The 11,816-nt window shown below is 45.2% G+C and overlaps 1 pseudogene; it reads right to left on the bottom strand.

Annotated features, from left to right (window-relative positions):
* Positions 1-6,088: 6,088 nt before the first annotated feature.
* LOC130887204 (cofilin-1-like) lies at positions 6,089-11,110 on the bottom strand (annotated as a pseudogene).
* Positions 11,111-11,816: the final 706 nt, after the last annotated feature.

The raw sequence follows: 11,816 nt of genomic DNA, 5'->3' as shown, positions 1-11,816 counted from the left end.
AATCAATGGAGCTAACTACTGTATTTAGAGGAGATGATGATAGTCATCTGTAACTACACCTTTCTTCAAAGACAGACCTACAGGTCCGAACACTAGTTGACACACTTGTGATTCAACTGTTACACACAGATTAAAAACAAACCAGCAAATGATAGGTGGATGGGGATATAAAAAGGAAAAACAGGGGCTGGAGTAATGACCTAGGTTCAGTCCCCAGCACCCACATAGCAGCTCACGACTGTCTGTGACTCCAAGAGCTGACACCCTCACACAGACGTACATATAGGCAAGACACCAATGCACTAACAATTTTTTTTAAAGGAAAGAAAATATAAGAAAAGGAAGAAAAACAGTTCAAAAGATTTTAAGAGAAAATTGTTCTAAATATTGGTAGAAGACGGGGGAATCTTTTGGAGCTGGAGTACTGGGGTTCAAACCCAGGGCCTTACTCATGCAACACTCAGCCTCACTGGGCCCGATGGGGGGAATGGGTATGTTGGGAGAACAGCCAAGAACTATCAGGGTTTCTCAGAGACCCGGTTAGAAGCCTGCTCATGTGGCTGAGTGTGAGAGACAGCAGGAATGTGAAAGCGGATGCTAGCAAGAAAATCTGCCAGGCCGGGCGGTGGTGGCGCACGCCTTTAATCCCAGCACTCGGGAGGCAGAGGCAGGCGGATCTCTGTGAGTTCGAGGCCAGTCTGGTCTAGAAGAGCTAGTTCCAGGACAGGAACCAAAAGCTACGGAGAAACCCTGTCTCGAAAAATCCAAAAAAAAAAAAAAAAAAAAAAAGATGAAAGGAGACAGAGACCCACATTGGAGCACCGGACTGAAATCCCAAGGTCCAAATGAGGAGCAGAAGGAGAGAGAGCACGAGCAAGGAACTCAGGACCGCGAGGGGGGCACCCACACATTGAGACAATGGGGATGATCTATCGGGAACTCACCAAGACCAGCTGGACTGGGTCTGAAAAAGCATGGGATAAAACTGGATTCGCTGATCATAGCGGACAATGAGGACTGCTGAGAAGTCAAGAACAATGGCACTGGGTTTTGGTCCTACTGCACGTACTGGCTTTGTGGGAGCCTAGGCAGTTTGGATGCTCACCTTACTAGACCAGGATGGAGGTGGGTGGTCCTTGGACTTCCCACAGGGCAGGGAACCCTGGCTGCTCTTCGGGCTGATGAGGGAGGGGGACTTGATTGGGGGAGGGGGAGGGAAATGGGAGGCGGTGGCGGGGAGGAGGCAGAAATCTTAAATAAATAAATAAATAAATAGAAAATCTGCCAGTGGGTGTAACTATGTAACTGCTCTAGTTGATTTCAGTGGTGATGGAGTTCGTGGCTGGCGATGTAGGACCAGTGAGGACCTTCCTTGCTGGGATCAGCGGTTTTCCACTTTCCCCTCCCTTCACTTTTGTTACTTTGACACAGAGTGTCATGTTGGACCAAGCAGGTCTGGAACTTGCTGTGTTGCCCAAGATAGACTCAAATTCAGGTCAATCCTCCTACAGCAATCTCCCAAGAGGTATAAATATGAAAATGAGCCACCATGCCCAACCCCCATCTTTAAAACAAAGGAAAGCTCCCCCCCCCAAAAAAAACGGATAACTGAAAACAAAGTCCACCTCTTGAGGACTCCGCGGCAAAGCATATTCTTAGCATGTGTGAGAATCTGGGTTTGTTTCTAGGCTTACATGTCCTCCCCCTCCCCTCAAAGTTGGTCTAGTAAGATGGGGACCCCCTTGCCATGGTGATTTTTGGTTTTGTTTTGTTTTTATCCCTAAAAGCAGGATGTTCAAGGTTTTCAAAGCCACCCTCACATAATTGGTGCACACACACAAATTTAAAAAAAGAAAATAAAACCTATGGTGCTGGGCGGTGGTGGCACACGCCTTTAATCCCAGCACTCGGGAGGCAGAGGCAGGTGGATCTCTGTGAGTTCGAGGCCAGCCTGGTCTAGAAGAGCTAGTTCCAGGACAGGCACCAAAGCTACAGAGAAACCCTGTCTCGAAAAAACAAAAAGAAAAAAGAAAAGAAAAGAAAACCTATGGTGTGAGCATGGGCCAGATCCCAGATAGTGGAAGAACAGGCAGGAGCCGGAACTTCCCTGAGCAGTTCACTCCATCCCCAGACAGAATCAAGGCTTTCTTTCTTTTTTTAAGGCTTATTTATTTATTATGTATACAGTGTTCTGTCTGCCTGTATGCTTGCAGGCCAGAAGAGGGCACCAGTTCTCATTACAGATGGCTGTGAGCCACCAGGTGGTTGCTCGGAATTGAACTCAGGACCTCTGGAAGAGCAGTCAGTGCTCTTAACCACTGAGCCATCTCTCCAGTCCCACCAAGCTTTCTTTGACTGTGAATATGGTGGTCATATCATGGCTAAAGAAACATGAGACCATCAAGAGGAAGAACTTTCAAACCAGAAAAATGAGTTTACAGAGGTGAAGCTTAGCTATGTCGGATTCTCGGGGTGCATCTGGTTTATGTCTGGGTGCACCACTGTCTGTTTCTTGATTCTCAGCTTCAGAACTTTCTATTGACTTCTAACAGTGAACGTTTAGGAGTCCGCTCACCTATCCCAAATCTCAGCTCCCTGCTCTTAATGTTGATAGCCATATTAGTTCAAATTGTTATTTTCATAATTCCAAATAATATAGTCTAGTCTTTTTCTTTCTTTTTAAAAATTTATTTATTTGTTTACTTACTTATTTACTTTTCAAGACATGGTTTCTTTGTGTAGCTTTGGAGACTGTCCTGGAACTCACTCTGTAGATCAGCTGGCGGGATCAGGTCTTCATCAATAGGCAGAGTCCTCAGAGAGTGGGGGTGTGGTGGAACGAGGGGCTCCCGAAAGTGGGTTGCAACAGGACACACGGTAAATCTGGAGAGACCAGGATGAAAGGCCTAGGGGGATCCTGGGTCTACATCACAAGGCTGGGTCCCCAGTGAATGAAATCAGGGCGGGAGGAGGGGTTCCTGCAAGCTGACTGCTTAGGACTACGAGTAAGTCTAGAGAAAGCAAACCAGAGAACAGGACAAGAAGGACAATGAGAAAGATTTACCTGACTTCCGGACCATGGTGGTCACTAGGAGTGCCTGATAGAAAGGTGTTGGAGGCAGAGACAGAGGAGTGAGGATGAACTAGGAGGGAAGGCTGGTAGCAGAGAAGGAAAAAGCTGGGCCCACACCAAGAGGCAGAGTCCCCAGGGATAGCTTTAGATACCCCTCTAAGAGCCTCAGAGTTAGAGGTGAAGGTTAGTGTTAGGGCTAGGGAATTATTGGAGATACTTGTTAGGGTAGTGCTAGAGACAGCCTTGGGTTAGGGTATGGCTAACTTTGTCATTTGGTTTAGTGTTAGTCCTGGACTTGGAACCCTAAAAGCTAGGTTTAGGATTAGGGTTAGGATTCGTGGGAGAGCCAGGCTTACAATTACAGACAGAACTAAATTAGAGCTTGGTTTAAAGTTGGTATAAGAGGTACAGTTAATGTTCGAACTAGGTTTATGGTGAGGCTGGAAGTACAGTCACAGCTTCCTTAGGGCCAACATGGGTTTAGTGCTAATGTTTGACTTAGGGTGAGAGGTGTGGTTTGGGTTGGAATTCCGGTTAGCTATGGTTAAAGCTAATGATTGGTTTAGGGTTAGGGCTAGAGGTAGAGTTAGAGCTAGGGTTGGGATTAGGGCCTTGTTTAGGGTTAGTTTCAGGGGTAAAGCTAGTGTTTGACTTAGATGTAAAACTGCTTTGTGTCAGGGTTAAAGTTATGTGTAGGGTTGGGTCAGGTTAGATTATGGTTGTGGTTAGTACTGTGGTTAAGTGGTATGATTAGTGAGGCTTCGAGTTAGGGTTTTGGCTAGAATTGTAGTTATGGCTAGTTGTGGGTTTAGGGTCAGGGTGGAGTTACGATTAGTATCAGAGTTAGAACTGAACTTAAAATAGAATTATTTGCTGGGTAGTGGTAGCACACACCTTTAATCTCAGCACCTGGAGGCAGAGGCAGGTGGATCTCTGTTAGTTCAAGGATAGCCTGGTCTACAAAAGCAAGTTCCAGGAAAGCCAGGGTTATATAGAGAAACCTGTCTTGAAAATGTATATAGCTAGGGTCAGAACTAGGGTTCTGTTTGGGACAGAGCTTGGCGTAGCTCTAGGGTAAAGGGTACAATTAATATTGGAAAATTTTCACATTCAGTTTTAGATTTAGGTTTACTGCTTGATAGATGTAGGCTTAGGCTTTGGGTTTTGCCTAGGATCTCATTAGTCCTATTTTAGGGTTGTGGTTATGGTTAGAAGGGTTAGGATTAGTCTTAGGGCTAAGCTTAGTGTTGAGGTTACAATTAGAGAGTTGAAGAGCATTACATTTATGGTTAGGGTTATGTTTAGACTTATGGCTAGGGTTTGTGTTAGGACAAGAGCCAGTTTTTCAAGATTGATTTTAGAGATAGATGCAGGTTAGGGTTATGGCTAGGCCTGAGTTAATGGATATGTCTGTGAGCGTTTAGGTTCCAAAGAACAGAGTTAGAGTTAGATGTCTGATGTACGATTAATAAAAACTCAGGGTCAGAAATTGGGGTTCAACCTGAATCCAAAAAGCAAAACAGTCAGCCACTGGCTCTTACCTCGACCTCAGTCTGAAATGGCGATCCTGCCTCCAAGAATCTCAGAGGAGACTGCCTCTGAGAGCTGTCCCCACCCCACCCCCCATTTTATAGTCCTCTCTAGGGCTGGGATTAAAGGCATGCACCACCCGATTTCTATGGCAACTAGGGTTGCTTCCTGGATTAAATTGCATGTCATTGTGGCTACTGGGATTAAAGGTGTGTTACCATTACCTGGTCTGTAAGGCTGATCAATGGGACTGTTTACTCTCAGATCTTCAGGTGGTCCTTATTTATTAAGATACAATTGAAATGCCCCTTCAGATGTTCAGTTAGGTTTAATGTGTGGGACAACATTGGCTTTATGGGTAACATTAATTGTTAGGGTTAAATGTAGGTTCAGGGTTAAATTGGTGCTGGGTTTGTCGTTGGGTTAGGTATTTTTTGTTTGGTTGTTTTTTTTGTTTCTGTTTTTTCAAGACAAGGTTTTTCTGTATCTTTGGAACCTGTCCTGGAACTAGCACTTGTAGACTAGGTTGCCCTCAAACTCACAGAGATCCACCTGCCTCTGCCTCCCCAGTTCTGGGATTAAAGGCATGCGCAACCACCGCCTGGCCTTGGGTTAGGTTTAAAGCTAGGTTTAGTGTTAGGATTGGTGGCAGAGCCAGCATTAGGATTATGTATCAGGTTAGAATTTAGGATAAAGTTAATAAAAGATCTAGAGTTAAATCTGTTTAGATTACTTTAGATCAAGTTTTTTTTTTGTTGTTGTTAATTAGCCTTTTTTATTGTTTTTTGTTTGTTCATTTGTGTTTTGTTTTTAATTGAAGGTCACTTACTGACCCTACTTCTGGGAATGGCCAAGATCAAGCGAAAGGGGTGGACAGCCGGCTGGTATAGGGAGGGTCAGTTCCACGTTTCATTTACCCACAGAACTAAACAGACAAGCACAGAGTCACTCTTGTGGTTAGAAGTTAGCAGCATGTAATTGGGGAGGATGAGGAGTAACGGTGTCGTTTAAAAAGAAAAATAGACTTCCCCAAAATGGGTGCTTGGGAAGGGTCTTGATGCGATTCAACCCAAGAGGAATCAAATCAAAAGCAGTTTGGAAAGGCCAGAACCATCAGGATGGAGGGAAGCAGACGATTCAGGGTGGGAAGGGGGAAACGACATTTGGCAATTGGGGTGAAGGGATTGTCCTCCCCAAGCTGGGATGCCCCCAGCCTTGCCCTCCCCCCTGCCAGGATGCCCCCAACCTTGCCCTCCCCATGCTGGGGTACCCCAGCCTTGCCCTCCCCCCTGCCAGGATGCCCCCAACCTTGCCCTTCCCATGCTGGGGTACCCCAGCCTTGCCCTCCCCCCTGCTGGGGTACCCCAGCCTTGCCCTCCCCCCTGCCAGGATGCCCCCAACCTTGCCCTCCCCATGCTGGGGTACCCCAGCCTTGCCCTCCCCTGCTGAGATGCCCGGTTTTGCCCTCTCCCTGCTGGGGTGCCTTCAGCGTCTCCAGACTGGCAGGCAAGACGCAGACTCCAACCCCCAAGAGCCGGTCTGGGGCTGCTGGATGCTCCAGGCAGGGGCTGAAGGCATCTCACAGACTTCTGCCAGGGTGTAGCGGTCCTTGATCTCTTTGTAGCAGTTTGCTTTTAATTCATTTTTAATTCGTGTCGATTTCTTCTTGATAGCATCCTTGGAGCTGGCATAGATCATTTTGCTTTTAAGAGGTGCACTCTCACGGGCCCAGAAGATGAACACCAAATCCTCCATCTTGTATTTGGTCTCGTACGTTGCATCGTAGAAAACAGTGGCGGTCCTTATCCGACAGAATCTTGTGAAAAGTGGTGTAGGGGTCGTCCACATTTGCCCCACATCCCCTCCCAGGATCTCCTTGCCTCCCCCAGGATTAAGTTTTTTTTGTCCTCACTGAGGCCTTGCATTTCTTCACTTCTGGCGTTGAGGACTCGCTCACGTTGAAGTCATTGAACACAGTGATGACATCATTAGGGACAGCCGGACCAGAGGCCGTGTTTCCGGAAGCGGAAGGGAGTCTGGGGAGAGAGCTACAGAAAAACTGAGCATGAGCAGGTGCTGCTGGGATCCGACCGCCAGTTTTAGGTTTCTTACTAGAGGTATGGTTAAAATTTCATTTGGGGCTGGGTTATATTTAGGGCTGGTGTTTGAGCCAGGATTAAATTGAGGGTGAGAGCTAGTATTTGGGTTAGGGTGACGGCTTAAAGGTGCTTCAACGTCTATTTCTAAGATTATTTAGGGTTAGAACTAGAAGTAGGGTTGTGGATAACATTTGTCTTATTTCTAAGGCTAGTATCAGAATAAGAGCTAGGCACAGAGTTAAAGTTAGGGCTAGGGTTGTCATGAGGGTCGGGTTAAGTTTAGGGTTAAAATTGGTAGCAGAGCCAGGAATAGGATTACCTATCGAGTTAGGGTAGAGTTTGGTATGAAGTTAGTATAAGAGCTAAGTCAGTGTTAGAACTAGTCTGAAGGTTAGTATTAGAAATAGTTTTACTGTTTAGGCTGGAAGAGTGGTTCAGCTTTCATTTAGAGTTGTGACATATGTGGTGTGAGTGTTTAAACTACACTTAAATGAGCGGTGGGAGCTAGAGTTAGAGTTCAAGTTAGTTCATAGTTCATGTCTAGTGTTAGGTTTGTCGTTAAGTGTAGCTTTAGGACTAGTTTTAGAGGTGGGGTTAGGGCTCAGGGTAGAATGAGAGCTACATTAAGGATTAGTTTTAGGGTTGAGATTATTTAGATCCATAGGTTAGATGCCAAATCCGGACCCGAGTACAACTATCCTATGGCCCAGTTGTTCTCTTTCCGTTTCCTTTAGTAGATGCGGCAGGAAGTATGGGACCTCCAGGCTCCACTAACATGCCTGCTTTGTCCCCTTCCCTTTCATAGTAAATGCTCCTCTATCTCCTTTTCTGAGCCCTGTTTTCAAAGTTGCATCAAGAGATTGAGGGGCACAGAAAGGAAACACTAGGAATATTTTTAGACACTAAAATACCTTATTTACAACAGTGTCATATTTCTTAGTAACTATTTCAAAGCAAAAATATGTAGCCAGGCAAAACTGTCTCTGTATTTCTTACAATTCATCTTTTAATTTTATGTTTTAGGGTTGTTTGGCAAAAACAGTCCAGATATTTTTGCGCCCTTAATACAAACATATTTAGCTGTCTTAGGTTAGCGCGCCTAAGTTTCGCAATCAGCTTCCTCCCCCAACTTGATTTTCTATAATTAGCATTTGAAAGCACCAGACCCAAGTCATTCTAAGGAATTACCTTAATGTTTCAATGAATTTTAGTTAAGCTGACTAGAGATAAGGTCTAGAAACCAGTGTTTTGTTTCATTTTTAATTTAAATTTTCTGAATCATTGGAGCTCTAGGGAAGTACTCATTTGAATGCTAAGTAGTGTTTTATAAAACAAAAAACAATTGATCCCAAGCACAGAATGCTTTCCCAAGTCAGGTTCTGCACTGTGTTTTTCTGGAAGCCTTGTGGAGTCTGACTTGATTAATGACCTTTCAAATGAAAACATGTGGTACAGAAACTTATTGCTTTAAAAACAAACCTCGCAGGACTGGAGAGACAGCCCAACCGCTCTTCCAGAGGGCCTGGGTTCAGTTCCCAGCACCCACATGGCAGCTCACAGCTGTCCAGAACTCCAGAGGAGTGGACAAAGACTGACCTTTGAAGGCAAAACACCCACATGCATAAAAATCAATTGAAAAAATAATCGTGGCAGAGCATTTGTGTTGACTGCTTTCTTCACTTGGGCTGGGCCTGTGTTATGTGCAGCTTGTCCCAACTCCTGATAGGTTCCGTATCAGTAGTGGGAGAGACAGAGAGCCCAGGGCTATCTCCAGTCAGGCCAGCACTGGCCCAGGACAAAGCTCTGTGTGGATGGCACAAAGTAGGTCTGATCTTTGGTTCTTTTACTGTTTTGTCCTGTCTGCTTTGTGACTTTACTGGTGAAAGCCATGGGAAGTGTCATAGAAAAACTAAACCTGGGACAGAGGTGTATGTCACTGGTATGTGCTTGCCTAGCACATGTAAGCCAGGTCCTGGGCTGAACCCTCAGGGCTGCAAAAACCAGTAAGCAAACAGCAGCAGAAAGAAACCAAAACCAAAGAGCAATTGAACAAACCAGAAAGTAACAAATAAGGAGACCGAATCAATTTACAAATCCTCTCATTGAAGAAGATCCCAGGATCCCAGAAGATCCCAATGGCTTCACTACTGAATTCCACCAAATATTTAGAGGAGAATTCTTAGCCTTTCTCAGATGCCTTCAGTTTCTGAAGAGGAGGGGAACACTTTGAAGCTCGAGTCCCTGAATCAGCATTACCCCGATTTCAGAACCAGATTAGAACATCACAGAAAAAGAAAAGAGACACAGTGGTTAAGAGCACTGCTGCTCTTGCGGAGGAACTGGGTTCCATTCCCAGCACCCTCATGGTGCCTCACAACCACCCACAACTCTAGTTCCAGGGCATTCGATGAGCTCTTCTGATCTCCTCAGCACTGCACGCACACGGAGCACACAAACAGAAGCAGACGAAACACTCATATACACAAAAGAAATAACAGGGCACATTAATACATGCAAGCAAAACATTCATAGACATAAATGAATCACTTCGTAAACAACAAAGAAGGGTCAATGTCATTGATAAATTCATAACAGAATATTAAAACACTAGAAAAGTGAATTGAGCCTGGCAGTGATGGCGCATGCTTAAAATCCCAGCACTCAGGAGGCAGAGGCAGGTGGATCCCTGTGAGTTCAAGATCAGCCTGGTCCACAGAGCGAGTTCCAGAACAGGCTCCAAAGCTACAGAGAAACCTTGTCTCAAGAAAAAAAAAAAAAAAAAAATTGAATTGAACAGCCCATTAGGATCAATCAGAATTCACCTTTTGAGTTTATAGGATGGCTGAACATACACAAGTCAGTAAATGTGACATAATGCATTAACACAATGGAAGACAAAGGCTCACTAGACACAGAAAAGGCAGGTGACAAAGTTCTAGATCCTTCCACAATAAATGACAATAGTCCTTGTCTGTGACTAAGCATAGAAGGAACGTATCTCAGCACATGAATGGTCATTGGTGATGGGCTCACAGCTAACATCACACTCAATGGGGAAAAGTCAGAAGCTTTCCCTCAGAGATCACAAACAAGATAGGATGTTGCTCTTCACTTTCTGTTCAACTGCTAGAGCAGGAAAAACTCCTCAGTTAGGCTAGATTATTATTTGGCCAAGGACCACCCCCAGGAAGGCAAGTCCTTTATTGAAATACTGTACTTTTCCTTCCCCGAATCCCTACCACGAGTGCAGCAGCTTACCAGGACAGAGCCATGTAACTTACCAGGACAGAGCCATGTAACTTACCAGGACAGAGCCATGTAACTTACCAGGACAGAGCCATGTAGCTTAACAGGACAAAGCCATGTAGCTTACCAGGACAGAGCCATGTAGCTTACCAGGACAGAGCCATGTAGCTTCATAATCTGCCAGATTTTTTTTTAATTATTTGGAAAAGTGTAACTTCTCTTTTTTTTTTCTTTCTAGTTCTTCTGTAAGCAAACTCTCCTTAACACTTTCGGTTTCCTTAATTCTTTGGGCTTTCCTGCTCTTTGTCTGAAGTCTCCATCCCCAGTCGCTGCTTGTCTGCCACAGGTGTGACCTGATTAAATGACAGGGCTTGTTCCTCCATGTCTCCTCTTCCTCAGTCTCTTCCTCCAGGAAGCTGGTTCCTCCATGTCTCCTCTTCCTCCCTCTCTTCCTCCAGGAAGCTGCTGAGATTTTACTTCTTGCCTTCCCTGGGGGCTTTTCAAACAACTTCTATAAAATTATCCTTTGAACATCCATTTGATCCTGTTCTTGAATTGTTAACGAGACTGATTTCCTCTGTATCCCTACCTCTTACTACAAGGTTTAGTCAGAATAATCAGGCAAGAGGAAGAAAAATTTAAAACTAACAGACAAACAAAGACCAAGGAAATTATCTGTTTGCGAATGACATGGTCACCCCAAACAGACCCAAATCAGAAGTACTCAGTATCGCATGCAGAATGAACATTGAGAAACCATTATTGTTTCTATTATTAGCAATAAACTAATCAGAAAACAAAAACCAAGGAAACAGCCCTATTTACATCAGCTACAATGGCTTGCCTAGCACTCTGGAGGTTTTGGGTCACATTCTTAGCACGCAAACAGCACTAGTCAAAATGGGATTAAGTGTGAAGTGTGGTCCCTGGGGTCCGCATGGGGTACCAGCTTTTCACCACTCCCTGTACCTGCCTTCCCCAAATACCTGCTGAGCCCGGTGGGTTGCTGGCTTCCTTTCAGTCGCAGTTCAGACACCTCCCGCTGGTGTCGCTGGTGTAGACCTTGTCACAGTCCCTAAGCCTTCCTTTCCCACCTTGGTTTACACCTGGGGTCTTCTGCAATTTCCTCCCCTGTTTGACTCCAGTTACGCCCTGCAGCCATGGCTCCTGCTTCTCACTTTTAGGGCCCCTACTTCTGCCTTAGATCTCCTCCTCTAAGTTGCTTGGACTCAGTGGTCAGTCATTTCACTTCCAGTTTTGTCACCCCTTTGTTCCCTCAAGCCTGGATCACCCAGCATCCTGGCCACCCTGTTAATGGATTCCCAGGAAGCCGTCCTCTGCAAACCCGGGTTTTTGCAAATGCATTAGGAGGAAGTCTTAAGAGCTCTGAGATTCGCTCAGTGCTCAGCAGATCCTGGGAGGCCTTTCTTTGAGATAACCACTGCCCTAAATTGGAAGCGAGGCCCCCAAAGGCGAATTTACCACCTGGAAATGTGCAAATCCACACAGGAAATGTGAAGGGCCAGGCTTGACCTGAAGAAAGGGTGTGACTCAGTATGGAACATGAATGGTCGCTTCTGGGGTGGAGTGAGAATGGAGTAGCAGAAAACAAAGAAAAGAGTAATATAGAATATCCACAATGAACAAAATACTGGAAGTTTAAGAGACATTGGATCAGTAACAAAGCTTGTGATGGTTCATCTTGCATGCTAACTTAATTGGGATCTGCCTGGGAGTGTGATGGCTATTCTTGATTGTCACCTTGACTATATCTGGAATAAACTTCAGTCCAAAAACAGAGGGCACCCTTGTGATCCAGATCTTGAGGCTGGATGACACAGGCCTTTGATCCAGACCTGGAGGCGGGA

This window comes from Chionomys nivalis, chromosome 15 (assembly GCF_950005125.1).
Source record: "Chionomys nivalis chromosome 15, mChiNiv1.1, whole genome shotgun sequence".
Lineage (NCBI taxonomy): Eukaryota > Metazoa > Chordata > Mammalia > Rodentia > Cricetidae > Chionomys > Chionomys nivalis.
This window is presented reverse-complemented; position numbering and strand designations above follow the sequence as displayed.